At 42.7% G+C, this 17980-nt stretch overlaps 1 pseudogene; it reads left to right on the top strand.

The window, feature by feature from the left end:
* The first annotated feature begins 106 nt into the window (after positions 1–106).
* On the top strand, positions 107–10568 carry LOC786154 (5-hydroxytryptamine receptor 3C-like; annotated as a pseudogene).
* Positions 10569–17980: the final 7412 nt, after the last annotated feature.

Below are 17980 nucleotides of genomic sequence, written 5' to 3'. Positions count from 1 at the left end.
TTTTAGACTAGGGAGATGATGTTAGACTAAAAGCAAATTTGAGTGATTTTCTTATTTGAGTTCAAGACAGGTTGTGAAGCAGCAAAGACAACTTGTAACATCAGCAATGCATTTGGCCCAGGAACTGCTAACGAACATACAGTGCAATGGTGGTTCAAGAGGTTTTGCAAGGGAGAGCAGAGCCTTGAAGGTGAGGAGCACAGTGACCAGCCCCTGGAAGTTGATAGCAACCAACCTAGAGGATCATCAAAGCCGATCCTCTTACACATAAAGAATTGAGACACAAGAAGCTGCTGAAGAACTCCACATCAACCATTCTATGGTCATTCGGCATTTGAAACAAATTGGAAAGGTAAAAAACTTGATAAGTGAGTGTCTCCTGAGCTGACTGAAAATCACAACAATCGTTATTTTGAAGTGTTGTGTTCTCTTATTGTACATAACAACAATGAATGCTTTCTTGATCAGATTGTGATATGCGATGAAAAGTGGATGTTATATGACAACTGGCAATGACGAGCTCAGTGGTGGGACTGAGAAGCTCCAAAACAACTCCCAAAGCCAAACTTACACCAACAAAAGGGTCCTGGTCACTGTTCGGTGGTCTGCTGCCGGTCTGATCCACTACAGCTTTCTGAATCCTGGCAAAACCATTACATCTGAGAAGTACGCTCAGCAAATCGATGAGATGCACCAAAAACTGCAACACCTGCAGCCAGCATTGGTCAACAGAAAGGGCCCAATTCTCCACAATAATGCCCAACTGCACGTTGCACAACCAACATTTCAAAAGTTGAGTGAACGGGGCTACAAAGTTTTGCCTCATCCGCCATATTCACCTGACCTCTTGCCAACCAATTACCAGATCTTCACACATCTTAACAACTTTTTGCAGGGAAAACACTTCCATAACCAGTAGGAGGCAGAAAATTCTTTCCAAGAGTTCGATGAATCCAGAAACATGGATTTTTATGCTACAGGAATAAACAAACATTTCTTATTGGCAAAAATGTGTTGATTGTAATGGTTCCTAATTTGATTAATAAAGATGTGTTTGAGCCTAGTTATAACGATTTAAAATTAACGGTCCAAAACCACAGTTACATTTGCATCAGCCTAATACAATGCCTGGCATACAATAGAGTACTCAATATGTTAGTTATCACCTGCAGCAACAGCAGCAGCAGGAGAAATAATAGTCCCTGAGATCTCCAGATCCCAGAGTTGAAACTCCGATTCTCCAGGTCAGAAGCAAGCCTGTGCCTCAGTGCTTTATTCTCCTGCCTCTATCACTTCCATCTCCTGACAGCTATGTCTACTTCTGAGTCCAATCAGAACTTAGGTCCCATTTTTCAGCCAACTTTATTAAAAACAAGGTATGTATCAACTATCTTCAGCCACTTGCAGCATGGCTTGAAGTTAACCCTCCTTTCCTAGTTCCAGGGCCTGTGAGTATAGCCTACCTGTGGAACTCAAGTGTCCCTTGACAGCCAGCCCTTCACTCTTGGCCAGTCCAGGAGCCCAGCACCCCACAGGTGTGTCTATGTAGATACAAACACAGTAGTACTTTGGTCCTATATGACATGATGGCCCAATCCCTTGGCCAAGTTTCCAAAGAAGGGAAGCAATGACTTACAGAGCTGGTAGGACTGAAAGACTACAGACATTTCAAACTTTAAACAAAAGACATTGCAGCCTTCTGTTCTATATTTTCCCACTTTGGGCCCCCAAAGTGGGACATTCCTGCCTTCCTTAGCCGTTTCTATTTTGGACTGTCATGATCTTACATTCTGAACAAAGTTTCTTTTGTACTCTAGGTCTGACTCTTCATCCCTTCTGCAAGAAAACATTTTCAAGTCTTTCTGGAAATGTGACTTAAGATACTTAACATAACAATGTTCCAATTCACTCATTTGGTTAAATTGTACTTTTTATAAAGATGTGACATAAGACATAACATTGACACAGGCCGTTAATATTGATGGTAGCTGGATTACTAGTTTATGATAATGTATATCACTATTGACAACACAAAAATGTTAAAAACAGATCTGTTAACTTAGTTTTGTGACATCTGTTATCATGGAATCAATACATAGAGTAAAACTTGTATAGAAAACATTAGTCTGGGGGAGAACGAATCAGGGAGGCAGAAAGACTGGAAGGAGGAAATCTAGCTAGGGGATGTTGGAAAAATATAAACAATAGATAATGAAGCTATGAATAAAGATTTATAATTTGGTATTTTCAATTATTCTTAATAAATATGTAACCAAATCACTAAATATTGTCACCTTTCCAAATCTGCAGATTCCCTGGCTTTAGAAAAGTAATAATTCTTATTTCACCAGTCCACACTCTCTCATTAAAGTGAGTTATTTTGTTATTGATCTCAGTATAGAGCTGCCAAACAGGATACTTTTCCCTTAGTCTTGGCCCAACTTCCTCCCTGTCTGGAGCTCAGAAGGCATTCATGGACAGGGGCAAAGCAGGAAACTGCTGTGACCTCTCTGGCCATAGCCTCTCACCAGGGAGTGGTCAGCTGTCATGAGCAGTATTCAAAACCAGGAACCAAGGTTTGGTTGGAGCTCCTTTAAGCACCAGGGTTTGGGGGCTACTGGCAAGTCCCCAGAGGAGAGTCCAGAAGAAGAGGATGGAAGGAAGGTGGCCCGCTGTGAGGGGATTCCTCCTCTGTCTCACTGTCAACCTTCTGCTTCAAGGTAAGATGGGGCAAGAACAGAGAAGACCAGAGTGTGGTTCTGAAGCATATATAGGAACTTTCTTCTAGCACGTGAAGGACATTAGAATTAACAAGTTAAATATTTCTTCCATAATGTCAGTGTCTTGATTTCCTTTTGGTGACAGATAGAAAGATATTCCACTGCTCAGGACACAGAGCTCTCCTCACTCCCTGCCTGCATAGGGATCTCATTTCACTACCTTTCCAAATCTACCTTTTCTTGTCCTCCAGTGCCCTTTCCACCACACCTTCATCCTAACCTCCCTACCTCCTTTGATATGATGTCTATGAAAAGAGTAGCCCTGAAAGAGTAAGTAAAATATCAAGGGAGGATAGGAATCAATCTGAGGTAGAAGAAAACAGATACTTTGCCTCCACGGGGAAATACTTGTTCCCAGTCTGGGTAGGTACCTTAAATATTATGGAAAGATATAGAGAAAGAGAGAAGGCAGGGGAAAAAAAGATTAAAAAAAAAAAAGGAAACGGAGCAAAGATTCTGCTCAGGTACTACCCAAATAGCTCCCTGGCCATGGCCAAGAACAAAGATCCACATAGGGCTTACTATGATTGGCTCAGTGATATGGCCTAATGATCCCAGTGCTAGAAATAAGTCCTAAGCTATCTGAGATGACTAAATCTGAGAAGGGCAAAATAAGCTAAAGCACCAAAATAAGCACATATTCAGAATACCTACTTCGTGTTTCCCGTATCTGCCTAGTAAGTAAGCGCAGTTGATTATCTATCTTATCTTCTTGATAAATTAACTCTGTCTTAGGTAAACAGAAGTCCCTGAAAATGAGGATGAGAAATCATTAGAGCAGATTTATAAATGACCTTGAGTACAAGTCCAAGGGCAGTGCTAGGTGGTACTAGTAGGTAGATCCAAGAGACTTGTGATGGGTGCACCACAGGCCTTCTTGAAGTGGCTGCCATTACATCAAGGATGAGTTTGCATACAGATTTGGGCAGATTTTGCATGAGGATGAACAATGAGAATAGATACTGACTCAGCTCACCACATCCATTTCCACCATTTGCCTACCAGATCAGCCCATCCTCTCCAGCCCTGGCAGGAAGGATTTTGACCTTAAGAAGTCTTGGCCCAAGAAGGAGGAGGGCTCACCCACTCCTCCCAGTGAGTCCTCTGTTTTCTCTCTCTGCAGAGAGGCTCCCATCCTAGTAATGGAGGCTCTCTCTCACAGGGTCTCTGCTGGCTTCAGGAAGAGGCAATATTTTCACCATCAGTTGCTCAGGATTTGACCAGCATGGGGTAGATCCTGCTGCCTTCCAAGCATTGTTTGATTTAAAGGTCTTCTGTCCAGCTACCAAGGTCAGCATTCCCACTCAAGTCAACATATCTTTCATCTGTCTGCCATCCTGGAAGTGATGAGACCTGGTCCCCACATTCTGTTGCTTCTAATAGGGGATAATAATCCTCTGCCCTCTCAGCCCAACATTGTATTGGTCTAGTGGTGAGCAACAGGTACTATGAATGGATTCTGGAGCAATTAGAGGGTTTTCCTATGGGATGGGGAGACACAGAGAAGAAGGCTGCAGTGACATTTTTTCAGGAAGGATTTATCCTTGAGTCCTGACCTTTCTGGAAAGTTCCAGAAAGAAGTGATCTTTATGTCAATTAAAACCTGAATTGATGTTCATTGCAGCACTATTTACAATAGCTAGGAGATGGAAGCAACATAGATGTCCATCAACAGATGAATGGATAAAGAAGTTGTTGTACATATATACAATGGAATATTACTCAGCCATAAAAAGCATTGCATTTGAGTCAGTTCTAATGAAGCAGATGAACCAAGAGCTTATTATACAGAGTGAAGTAAGTCAGAAAGAGAAAAACAAATATAATGTATTAACACATATACATGGAGTCTAGAAAGATGGTACTGTTGAAACTATTTGCAGAGCAGCAAAGGAGACGCAGACATAGACAACAAACTTGTGGACACAGTGGGGAAAGGAGAGGAAGGGATGAATTGAGAGATTAACACTGAAACATACACATTACCATGTGTAAAACAGATAGCCAGTGGGAATATGCTATATGATACAAGGACTCAAACCCAATGCTCTGTGACAGCCTAGAGGGATGGGATGTTGTGGGAGGTGGGAAGGAGGTTCAAGAGGGAAGGGGACATATGTATACCTGTGGAAGATTCATGTTGATTTATGGCAGAAACTAACACAATATTGTAAAGCAATTATCCTCCAACTGAAAAAATAAAAACAAAAAAACAAAAAAATTAAGACCTTTCTTTAAAAAAAAACAAACAAACCTAAATTGTTCCTAGATACAAGGGGAGACAATAAGGAAAAGATAGATCAGCATCTAAAATGATGCCTGCTCCAATAAATTAGTAAATATTTATAAGAATATGTAGTGGGCATGGGCCAAATCTTTTTGTACTAATAAGCCTGGATGGGAATTTCTTTACCAGGATGCACAGCTCCAGCTTCTGACATCATTCCTGTGGATTACTACGGTAAAGCAGATCAACTCTCCCCCCTTTCCCACTACCAATTATAAGTTTAAATTTTAAGAGTGACTTAAAGGTTTTCCAGACCTCTACCCAATGTATAAATTGTTCCTGGACCAAATAAGTTCATCTAGAACTGGTCCAGGAGACGCAAATCTCCCTGGGCAGCTTAGGAAGACAGAACTCGTAACCCAAGAAAATGGCCAAGTGTTTGCAGACCAATGCACTGGTACAACCCTGGGTCCAAGTGGTTTTGGGCTGTATTTAATGTCTGCCTAGAAAAAAGGCCATTAAGGGGTACTTTGCCAATGCTGCTGCTGCTAAGTCGCTTCAGTCATGTCTGACTCTGTGCAACCCCGTAAACGGCAGCCCACCAGGCTCCTCCGTCCCTGGGATTCCCTAGACAAGAATACTGGAGTGGGTTATCATTTCCTTCTCCATTGCCAATGATACTTGGCTAATAAAGAAGGGGAGATAGGGTGTGGTCATTAGGGACCTCAGTGGGAATAAGAGTATCAGAGTTTAAAGACTACTTCCCTGGTGGTCCAGTGGTTAAGACTCTGTGCTTCCACTGCAGGGGACACGGGTTTGATCCCTGGTATGGGAAAATTTTGCCTGCCATTTAGTATGGCCAAAAAGAAAGAGAAGAAGAAAGGGAAGGGCTGGAGTGGCTCCACCATCACTCACCTCTGCTTCTACTGACCTGGTTGTAGATGTGGGACTACACATCTAGCCTTTCATTAGCTAGAACACAGTAGAGTGCATCAGCAACAACAGACTCACTGTATCAGCTGAGAACCTGTGGCTTCCAGATATCAGCATCGAGGAATCATGTATATCCGGGTCAGGGAAAGCCAGCATGAAGCCCATCTGAAAAGAGCAACCAAGGGTCAGTGCAGGGCACAGGGACACCAGCAGATTCAGATCAGGGCACAGTCTCAATGAGTTGACTCTCACAAAACACTATGAGCAGAAGAGACGAGAGAGAGTGACCTTAAAGAAATAGCCCCAAGAGTGAGCACAGTAGGAGACCTGGGAAGGGAGGGAGACGAGCTGATGAAGGCACCCACAGCGCCTCTCTCTCTCTGCTTCTCATAAGCAGTGTGGATGTGGGTCAGGCACCTCCAGGTCTCATTACCTATCTCAGCAGCCAAGGTCGAATTATAGTACCACAGGCCAATGAGGGTGACCAGCACCTATAACCCAGACACCTTCTACTTTCCTTTTGACCAACAGACTTGCCTGCTCACCTTCAGTCCCCTCCTCTACACAGGTGAGTGAGACACATTGTGGCAGCCATTTCAGGTTCAGAGGAAGATATATCAGTGATGCAGGCATTATTTAGGGAGGTTTTAGATCAGTGCTTCTCAACTCTGGCTGCCCACTGAATCTTTTTAAAAATACCAATAACTATGCATTACTCCAGAAACTCCAAGTTAATTGTTCCAATGGGGTTCTACTACTGTGATTTCTTTCTATCTCGCCAGGTGACACTAATGTGCAGACAGGATTAAGAACTACTGCTTTAATTTCTCAATAAAGTTTAAAAAATAAACAAAAACTACTGCTTTACCTTAGATAGCCCTTCCACCAAATGAATCTAACCTGACCCTGACCTGCTGCACATGTATAATTTTTAGCTCAAGCCTGTTAACATTAACAGCCAATACACTTTAACCAGTAATTAATGTAACTGAAGCTACCAGGTGTCCTATGGAAGAATCAGATAAATAAATCATTATAACTGGCATGCATGTAATTATAAAAATATTGAGCTGTTCAAGATTTATTCCACTGAAACAACACATAGAATTGGGGAATTGAGAAGAAAAATAGGAAAGACTCCCAAAATTCTTTTTATTTATTTTATTGACTTATTTTTGGCTGCGCTGGGTCTTCGGTGCTGCACGCAGGCTTTCTCTCTAGTTGCAGAGTGGGGGCTACTCTCTAGTTGCGGAGCATGGGCTCTAGGGTACATGTAGCTCTAGTTGTGCTACAGGCTTAGTTGCCCCAAGGCATGTGTGATCTTAGTTCCCCTTAGACAACGAAGGGGACACTAGGGATCGAACCTGTGTCCCCTGCATTGGCAGGCAGATTCTTAACCACTGGACCACCAAGAAAGTCCCTCCAAAAATTTCTTGACTCATGTTTGAGTCATAACTAATCTTCCCATAACTTTGACTCTAACAACGAAAAAAAAAAAACCTCCTAATGCTGCAGCCCACATGTATATGAATTTCTGGTCCTATGACCCACTTCTGAGAAAACCTAGATGCCTACTTTAAAAGAACAGAGAGGAGAATCTGTGGAAGAAGCTCAGTGGGGGAGGAATTGAATCTTGTGGGCAGGAGACTTGAGGACTCTCTGGACTGAGCTACCCTGGCCTACTTGCAGTGGACAGCATGCTCCTGGACAAGGAATTGTGGGTGATAACAGATATACCTTGAAATGTCACTCAGACACAGGGGGAGTGGGAGCTTCTGAACACCAGCAAGGCCACCCCAAAGATGTTGATGGACAGCAACCTATATGACCAACTCATTTCCTATGTAAGTCCAGGGGCCCCTGTTTGACTTCCAAGTTGCTCTTGATTTTCCTCTTAATCTAAGGCCCTTTAGGATGTAAAAATAATTCTAAGGAGTTGAGCACCTGCTCCTCATTCCACTTTCTATCCTAACTGCCCTCAAGAAGGATCCCCAATGCATTTGCCCTGCAGACAGGAGGAGCAGCTGGACTTTTATAAAAATGGATGGTCCTGTCCAATGGTCCAAAGAGCCCCATTTTCCCACAAAAGTCTATAATTGTGTTCCCAGAAAGTGGGACATAAGGGGAAATTAGACAATGAAATTGGTGGCACTTCTGAACAGGGCACAATTCAATGCATCTATTACCCAGAGAGGTCAACCCATGACCAGCCTAATTGGACATCAGCAAAGAATGAATAATCAAATATAGAGTTGAGCCCTCTGGCATCAGTTATTTGCCACATTCTCCACACTCCTTCCTACCAGATGGCCAACAGGTGCAGGCCCAGCCTCTTCATCTTAAACCTCCTGGTGCCCAGTAGCTTTCCGCTCACCATTGACGCCCTCAGCTTTTACCTGACAGCAGGAAATAAGAACTTTGCCTCACCACAATGAGGTACCATTTCATGCCAGTCAGAATGGCTGCTATCCAAAAGTCTACAAGCAATAAATGCTGGAGAGGATGTGGAGAAAACGGAACCTTCTTACACTGTTGGTGGGAATGCAAACTAGCACAGCCACTAGTGAGAACAGTGTGGAGGTTCCTTAAAAAACTGGAAATGGAACTGCCATCCATTCAGTTCAGTTCAGTTGCTCAGTCATGTCCGACTCTTTACGACCCCATGAATTGCAGCACGCCAGGCCTCCCTGTCCATCACCAACTCCCAGAGTTCACTCAAACTCACGTCCATTGAGTCGGTGATGCCATCCAGCCATCTCATCCTCTGTCGTCCCCTTCTCCTCCTGCCCCCAACCCCTCCCAGCATCAGGGTCTTTTCCAATGAGTCAACTCTTTGCATGAGGTGGCCAAAGTATTGGAGTTTCAACTTTAGCATCAGTCCTTCCAATGAACACCCAGGACTGATCTCCCTTAGGATGGACTGGTTGGATCTCCTTGCAGTCCAGGGGACTCTCAAGAGTCTTCTCCAACACCACAGTTCAAAAGCATCAATTCTTCAGCACTCAGCTTTCTTCACAGTCCAACGCTCACATCCATACATGACCACTGGAAAAACCATAGCCTTGACTAGACAGACCTTTGTGGGCAAAGTAACATCTCTGCTTTTGAATATGCTATCTAGGTTGGTCATAACTTTCCTTCCAAGGAGTAAGCATCTTTTAATTTCATGGCTGCAATCACCATCTGCAGTGATTTTGGAGCCCCAGAAAATAAAGTCTGACACTGTTTCCACTGTTTCTCCATCTATTTGCCATGAAGTGATGGGACCAGATGCCATGATCTTAGTTTTCTGAATGTTGAACTTCTATATGACCCAGCAATCCCACTGCTGGGTATACACACCAAGGAAACCAGAATTGAAAGAGACACGTGTACTCCAGTGTTCATCGCAGCACTGTTTATAAAAGCCAGGACATGGAAGCAACCTAGATGTCCATCAGCAAATGAATGGATAAGAAAGCTGTGGTATATATACACAATGGAGTATTACTCAGCCATTAAAAAGAATACATTTGAATCAGTTCTAAGAAGGTGGATGAAACTGGAGCCTATTATACAGAGTGAAGTAAGCCAGAAAGAAAAACACCAATACAGTATACTAATGCATATATATGGAATTTAGAAAGATGGTAATGATAACCCTGTAGGTGAGACTGCAAAAGAGACACAGATGTATAGAACAGTCTTTTGGACTCTGTGGGAGAGGGTGAGGGTGGGGTGATTTGGGAGAATGGCATTGAAACATGTATATTATCATATGTGAAACGAATCACCAGTCCAGGTTCGATGCATGATACAGGGTGCTCAGGGATGGTGCACTGGGATGACCCAGAGGGATGGGATGGGGAGGGAGGTGGGAGAGGGGTTCAGGATGGGGAACACATGTACACCCATGGTGGATTCATGTCAATGTATGGCAAAACCAATACAATATTGTAAAGTAATTAGCCTCCAATTAAAATAAAATAATAATAATTTAAAAAAGAACCTTGCCTCATTCAAGATAACTCTTCTGCTGGGCTACAATGTCTTCCTGCTCATGATGAATGACTTACTCCCTGCCAGTGGCACCCCCCTCATCAGTATGGCCCCTCCAGCTCTTGAGAAGAGAAGGGTGAGAGGGACTGGCGGAACTGGCTCAGGGAAGGGAGATATACTGGGCAAAAGAGGCTGTGCTTCCCAGGGTGGGATTGGAAGAGAGGAATAAAGTCCTGGCGGTGCCTCTGGCCCTCAGGCAGGCCCAGCTTCCTCCCAGTGTCTATTTTGCCCTGTGTCTGTCCCTGATGGTGCTCAGCCTGCTGGAGACCATCTTCATCTCCTCCCTGCTGGACCCGGCCACCACCCAGCCCCCACCTATGCCTCGCTGGCTCCATTTCCTGCTTCTACACTGCACCAGCCCAAGGACATGCTGCCCCGCTATGCCCCAGAAAGGAAACACAGGCCTTGCCCACCTGCCTGGTGAGGGAAATGAGCACTGCCCACGCTTCCTCCTCCATCACCTCTGCTTTTCCGCTCCTGCCTCCTTCCCCACAATCCCCCAGGTGACCTTGGTGGCCCACAGCTGAGTCTCCGTCTCACCATAGGTGTGGAGCCCATGGAGTTTGTGGGGAAGGTGCCAGGTCCAGAGAGAGAACTAAATGGGTTCCCTCGGTCAGCAAGAACCTAGCCGGAAAACAAGACTCAGAAGCAGCACTTGGTCAGTCTATGGGTGCAGTTAAGCCACATGATGGACACCTTGCTCTTCTGTCTCTACCTGCTTTTCATGGCCACCTCTATCACTATGGTGATCGTCCTCTGAAACACCAAGGCATGACATCCATATCCACTTCTCCCTACAAACTACAGCATGAAGATTCTCATGGTCTTAGGTCCAGCCAGACACAGGCCGTTTCCTAGTCTTAACCACTTACCTGCAATGACTACCATGTGTATGCATATGTTCATTTTATGCTTTAGTTGTATCCAACTCTTTGTGACTCCATGGACTGTAGCCCACTAGGCTCCTCTGTCCATGGGACTCTCCAGGCAAGAATACTGGAGTGGGCTGCCATTTCCTCCTCCAGGGGATCTTCCTGACCCCAGGATCGAACCCAAGTCTCCAGCATCTCCTGCATTGCAAGCAGGTTCTTTACTGTTGGAGCCATCAGAGAAGCCCAGTGACTACCATGTCCCCTCTAGATTCCCAAAACAACACAGCCCTACCAAGCAGGTTTAGGACAGCCCTAGACAATCTCCTGATGTCTCACATGCCTCATGGGCATGTGGGTCCTCATTCCCACACACTTCAGTGTTCCTTAGCCTCACCTAACTTCTGACTCCCTTATCACTGAAGATTGGGGTCAGTGGAGTCTCTTCTTGATTTATTGTCCCAATAAATAACTTTCCAGGAAGCACTGGCTCCTCAGTGCATTTATGATAATCTCTACAAACACTGAGGTAAAGAGCCCTCTTGTAGATAAAAAGCTCAGAGATAAACCCACATACCTATGGGTACCTTACTTTTGACAAAGGAGGCAAGAATATACAATGGGGCAAAGACAGACTCTTCAATAAGTGACGCTGGGAAAACTGGACAGCCACATGCAAAAGAATGAAATTAGAACACTTCTTAACACCATACATAAAGATAAACTCAAAATAGATTAAAGACCCTAAATGTAAGGCTAGAAACTATAAAACTCTTAGAGGAAAACATAGGCAGAACATTCTATGACATAAATAACAGCAACTCTATGACCCAACTCCTAGAGTAATGGAAATAAAAACAGAAATAAACAAGTGGGACCTGATTAAACTTAATAGCTTTTGCACAGCAAAGGAAACTATAAACAAGGTGAAAAAACAACTCTCAGAACAGGAGAAAATAACAGCAAATGAAACAACTGACAAAGGATTAATTTCCAAAATACACAAGCAGGTATATGCAAGTCAATACCAGAAAACAAACAACCCAATCAAAAAGTGGGGAAAAGCCCTAAAAAGACATTTCTCCAAAGAAGACATATAAACGGCTAATAAACATATGAAAAGATGCTCAACATCACTCATTATTAGAGAAATGCAAATCGAGACTACAACGAGATATCGCCTCACACTGGTCAGAATGGCCATCATCAAAAAGTTTACAAACAATAAATGCTGGAAAGGGTGTGAAGAAAAGGAACCCTCTTGCACTGTTGGTGGGAATGTAAAATTGATACAGCCACTATGGAAGACAGTATGGAGTTTTTTTATTCCTTAAAAAACTAGGAATAAAACCACCATATGACCCAGCAATCCCACTATTAGGCATATACTCTAAGGAAAACAAAATTGAAAAAGACACATGGACCCCAACGTTCATTATAGCACTATTTACAATAGCTAGGACATAGAAGCAACCTAGATGTTCACTGACAGATGAATAGATAAAGAAGCTGTGGTACACATACATATGGAATATTAGTCATAAAAAGGAATGCATTTAGGTCAGTTCTAAGGAAGCAACAGTTAGAACTGGACATGGAACAACAGACTGGTTCCAAATAGGAAAAGGAGTATATCAAGGCTGTATATTGTCACCCTGCTTATTTAACTTCTATGCAGAGTACATCATAAGAAATACTAGGCTGGAAGAAGCACAAGCTGGAATCAAGATTGCCGGAAGAAATATCAATAACCTCAGATATGCAGATGACACCACCCTTATGGCAGAAAGTGAAGAGGAACTAAAAAGCCTCTTGATGAAAGTGAAAGAGGAGAGTGAAAAAGTTGGCTTAAAGCTCAACATTCAGAACACTAAAACCATGGCATCTGGTCCCATCACTTCATGGCAAATAGATGGGGAAACAGTGGAAACAGTGTCAGACTTTATTTTCTGGGGCTCCAAAATCACTGCAGATGGTGATTGCAGCCATGAAATTAAAAGATGCTTACTCCTTGGAAGGAAAGTTATGACCAACCTAGATAGCATATTCAAAAGCAGAGATGTTACTTTGCCCACAAAGGTCTGTCTAGTCAAGGCTATGGTTTTTCCAGTGGTCATGTATGGATGTGAGCGTTGGACTGTGAAGAAAGCTGAGTGCTGAAGAATTGATGCTTTTGAACTGTGGTGTTGGAGAAGACTCTTGAGCGTCCCCTGGACTGCAAGGAGATCCAACCAGTCCATCCTAAGGGAGATCAGTCCTGGGTGTTCATTGGAAGGACTGATGCTAAAGCTGAAACTCCAATACTTTGGCCACCTCATGCAAAGAGTTGACTCATTGGAAAAGACCCTGATGCTGGGAGGGGTTGGGGGCAGGAGGAGAAGGGGACGACAGAGGATGAGATGGCTGGATGGCATCACCGACTCGATGGACGTGAGTTTGAGTGAACTCTGGGAGCTGGTGATGGACAGGGAGGCCTGGCATGCTGCGATTCATGGCGTCTCAAAGAGTCGGACACGACTGAGCGACTGAACTGAACTGAATGAGATGGATGAACCTAAAGCCTATTATACAGAGTGAAGTAAGTCAGAAAGAGAAAAACAAATATTGTATACTAACACATATATATGGAATCTAGAAAGATGGTACTGATGAAATTATTTTCAGGGCAACAGTGGAGACATAGACATAGAGAACAGACTTATGGACACAGCTGGGTGGGTAGAAAGGAGAAGCGTGGGATGTATGGAAAGAGTAACATGGAAACTTACATTACCATATGTAAACTAGATAGCCAATAGGAATTTTCTGTATAATTCAGGGAACTCAAACTGAGCTCTGTAACAACCTAGAGGTATGGGATGGGGTGGGAGGTGGGAGGGAGGTTCAAGAGGGAGGGGACATATGTATACCTATGGCTGATTCATGTTGATGTTTGGCAGAAACCAACACAATTCTGTAAAGCAATTACCCTTCAATTAAAAAATAAATAATTTTTTAAAGCCCCCGTGTAGAAGCTTTGATACTTCATTCTAAACAGGTGTAATGGGATTTGACTTGAAGTCTCTCAGACACTTTCAGAGATTCAAAAGAATGAAAAGGTCATCTCATTTGCAAGAAATTATTATAAAATATTTAAATTAAAAAATGTCCCTTTCATCAACCATTTTCATTTCACTTTCCTTTGTGTCAAGTTTTATTCTAACAGGTTCCTCTAATCTCACAAAATCAAAGAGAGGGCCCTCTGAATACATACACATGCTTGAAGAAGGGCCAGGAAGACTAGTTAAGGGCCTCAATTAAAGAGTTCAAGTTAAATAGTCCTATAGCCACGTAAAGGAATGCTCTGCAGCCATTTAAAGTAAGAATGTAGATCTATGTCAAAACCAGGGAAACAGGTCCACGATATATAGCATGAAAAAAAAAAGTTATAAAACAGTATGTATATAAAATTTCTGTTTTAAAAAAAAAAGAGTGCTAGATAGAAATGCAGAGGGAAAGATATGGATAACTGAGAGTGAAAGTGTTAGTTTCTCATTCATGTCCCTTTGTGACCCCTTGGACTATAGCCCACCAGGCTCCTCTGTCCATGGAATTTTCCAGGCAAGAATACTGGAGTGGGTTGCCATTTACTTCTCCAATGGACAGCTGGGAGGGATTGGGGGCAGGAGGAGAACGGGACGACAGAGGATGAGATGGATGGATGGCATCACTGACTCGATGGACGTGAGTTTGAGTGAGCTCCAAGAGTTGGTGACGGACAGGGAGGCCAGGCGTGCTGCAATTCATGGGGTCGCAAAGAGTCGGACACGACTGAGCGACTGAACTGAACTGAACTGAACTGAATGGATAGCTAGACATAAAAAACAAAAATAACAAGAGCTAACTTTGTCCAGGATAATGGGATTATGAGGATTGCTATCTTCTTTTATTTTCTTGTCTGTGTTTTCAATGCATGGATATTCAATTACTCAGTTGTGTCCAACTCTTTGTGACCCCATCAGCTGTAGACCACCAGGCTCCCCTGTCCATGGAATATTCCATGCAAGAAAATTGGAGTGGGCTGCCATTTCCCACTCCAGGGGATCTTTCCAACCCAGGGATCATATCTGCATCTCCTGCATTGGCAGGTAAGTTCTTTACCATTGTACCCACCTGGGAAGTCTGTGTTTTCAATGAGCGTATATTATATTTACTCCCTGCCAAAAACCCTTCCTTCTTGGTGGGGTAGGGTAGTTGTCCCAAGAGGCTTGCAGGATCTTAGCTCCTCGACCAGGGATTAAACTCAGGCCCTCGACAGTGAAAGCACAGAATCCTAACCAATGAACTTCCAGGGAATTCTCCAAAACCTATTTTTTTTAAAAGAGTTCTATATTAACAGTACTTCATATCCCCACCAGCACATATCCTGGGGAGGACTCCAACAGGTACCTGGGAGCAAGGACCTGAGGAGAGAGAAAAATTGAAAGGGGAAGTGAAAGAATACCAAGGATGAATATCTGGATTATGTTTTAATTATATTCAACTAGATGAATAGATTTCAGAGATTTATTCATATTTCTGGCTCCCCTTAAAGAGTGTGCTTTCCTAAAAGACAATGTCTCACCCATTTTTACAAATCAGTATATGATATCATGACACCTGTCACATCATAGGTGCTTAATAGACTTGTTGCAATGTATGAATGAACGCCAGCCAGCCAAGAATCATTGTTTATTAGCTCTAGATGCAATCCCTTTATCCTATCTTGGTATATTTTATTTTATTTTCCCATAACTTATGTAGAAAATTAGCAGTCCACTTTTATATGTCAACTATCTCTGTTCTTAGAGACAGTCCTTATTACACTGACAATGGCATTTCTGCTTGTAGATTCTCTTATATTTCCTTCTTTCCATTACTCGAAACATGTTTTTCAATCAGAAACTTGCCCTTGATTTTTGCTAATAACTTAACATGAAAAGTGTTTACCACAACTTTGAGGAGTTTCAAATTCCTTAAGGTCACCTTTGCATCATTTCTTTTTCCTTTCCCATCCCCACATTTGTGTTTCTCTAGACGTCAACTTTGCATTTTATCTCACACATAGGTGACTTTAGGTTTTCTGTGCCAAGACCATTACAATTGACAATATCCTTTGCAAAGCAACCACCTGTTCATGTGTTAAGGCTGAGGTGACTCTTGCAGTTTAAAACATGACCTGACAATGAGGCAAAATAGTTTAAGCTATAGTTTAAGTTCTAGCCTAGATGTGTCAGGAGGAATGTTAGGGGTATTTCACAATTTCAGAGGATGTACATATGATTTACAATATCCCTTTCCCTTTCAAAAAAACATACACTTAAAACTTTATCTCCTTTTCCTCCATTTGCTAGTATAAACCTCTGTTAAGAGCACACATTGGAAATTTATGAACTCTTTGGCCCTGGATATACTACTACTCTCTTCAAATGCTTGATTATGTTTCTAACTTCTTAGGTTGCCATTTCTAAGCTCCCATTCTCTCCTTTTATTAGCAGTATCCGGTATATCCTCACAACCTTCTCACATATCAGTATTTCTTGTCTTTTTTTTTTTTTTTGGTCACACCGTGAGGCGTACAGTATCTTAATTCACCAACCAGGGATCAAACCCATGCCCCCTGCAGTGGAAGCGTGGAGTTTTAACCTCTGGACCACCAGGGAAGTCCCTCGGTGTTTCTTTTATTCACTAAACAGTTCTAAGAAAAATCCCTTCTTACTTATTGTTTCGGTGCCCCCATATACCTGCCCATTCTTACTGTGAGTTTTATCTCAATACTGCCTTTGATTCTTTCTGTCTTCTAGAAATCCAGAATATCTACAGACAGTACCATGTTTCATACTTACCCCTCTCTTCTTTCATCTCTCTGCTTCTCTTTCTGAAAACCAAGCCTGTCTGCTCTTTCAACAGTTTTCTCTCACCTTCCTCTGTACTACTCTTGTATTTTCTCTTACACCTTCTTTATACCAACATCTTTCATTATTATTTCTCCTTTACTATGTGTGCTGTGTGTAGTCACTCAGTCGTGTCCAACTCTTTGCAACCCCATGGACTGTAGCCTGCCAGGCCCCTCTGTCCATGGGGATTCTCCAGGCAAGAATACTGGATGGGGTTGCCATGCCTTCCTCCAGGGGATCTTCCCAACCCAGGGATCAAACCCAGGTCTCCCACATTGCAGGCAGATTCTTTTACTGTCTGAGTCACCAGCCAGAAGCCCAAGAATACTGGAGTGGGGTAGCCTATCCCGTATCCAGGGGACCTTTCCAACCCACGAATCAAACCAGGGTCTCCTGCTTTGCAGGCGGATTCTTTACCATTGGACAATTCATTTATATTATTACACTTAATAATTCAGAGGTGATACTCCTGATACTAATTTTCCACCTATATGGGATAGTGGTAGGAATCTGTACAAAATAAGTAGCACTTTATAATTATACCACGAGGGTTTTCTATAACTCGTGTGGCCATCTGTCTCAATGAACCACCAGAAAGCTTACTGAGCAAACACAAGGATTTCTAAAGGTGCAATTTAGCAAACAGAAGATAAAATGCAATTAGGAAATAAAATCATTCTTCAAGTTTCTTCCCGTAAAGGTAAATTGAGTAATTCTGCCAAGTTACCCCAAGACAACATGTCCAATGCCCAGGTCTCTCTTACTCTCTTACTACCTGTTTCACACTGTGCTAACATGGTATTCACTAGACCCCAAAGGAGCAGCCATTGTGTCTGCTTGCCTAGTTCCCACGTCTGACCAAAGACCACAACTCTTGCCTATTTCTTCATGCCTTTTGAGAAAATATCTGCTTAGAATTCTAGTCTCAGGGATCTTGAGTTCACAGGCTACTTTCTTTTCACTCTACTCAGCCTTACACTTGGAATCCATCTTCCATGGATTATTTAAACCAATTTGAGACATTTAGTTATTCAAAGTAGTTTCTTCAGTATTCAATAACTGTTAGGCAATATTTTGAATCATTAATGCAACCTTTTAACATAATAAGTGCAACACACAGCTGGCATGCCAAAACCTTACACAATAAAGGTTTTTCTTCTTTACCTTTTCAAACTTTTCATTGCAATCTAGGTTACATACAGAGAAGTGTACAAATCT

Source organism: Bos taurus, chromosome 1 (assembly GCF_002263795.3).
Source record: "Bos taurus isolate L1 Dominette 01449 registration number 42190680 breed Hereford chromosome 1, ARS-UCD2.0, whole genome shotgun sequence".
NCBI classification, from domain to species: domain Eukaryota; kingdom Metazoa; phylum Chordata; class Mammalia; order Artiodactyla; family Bovidae; genus Bos; species Bos taurus.
Note: the sequence above shows the minus strand (reverse complement) of the source record. Positions and strands in the feature narration are given on the sequence as shown.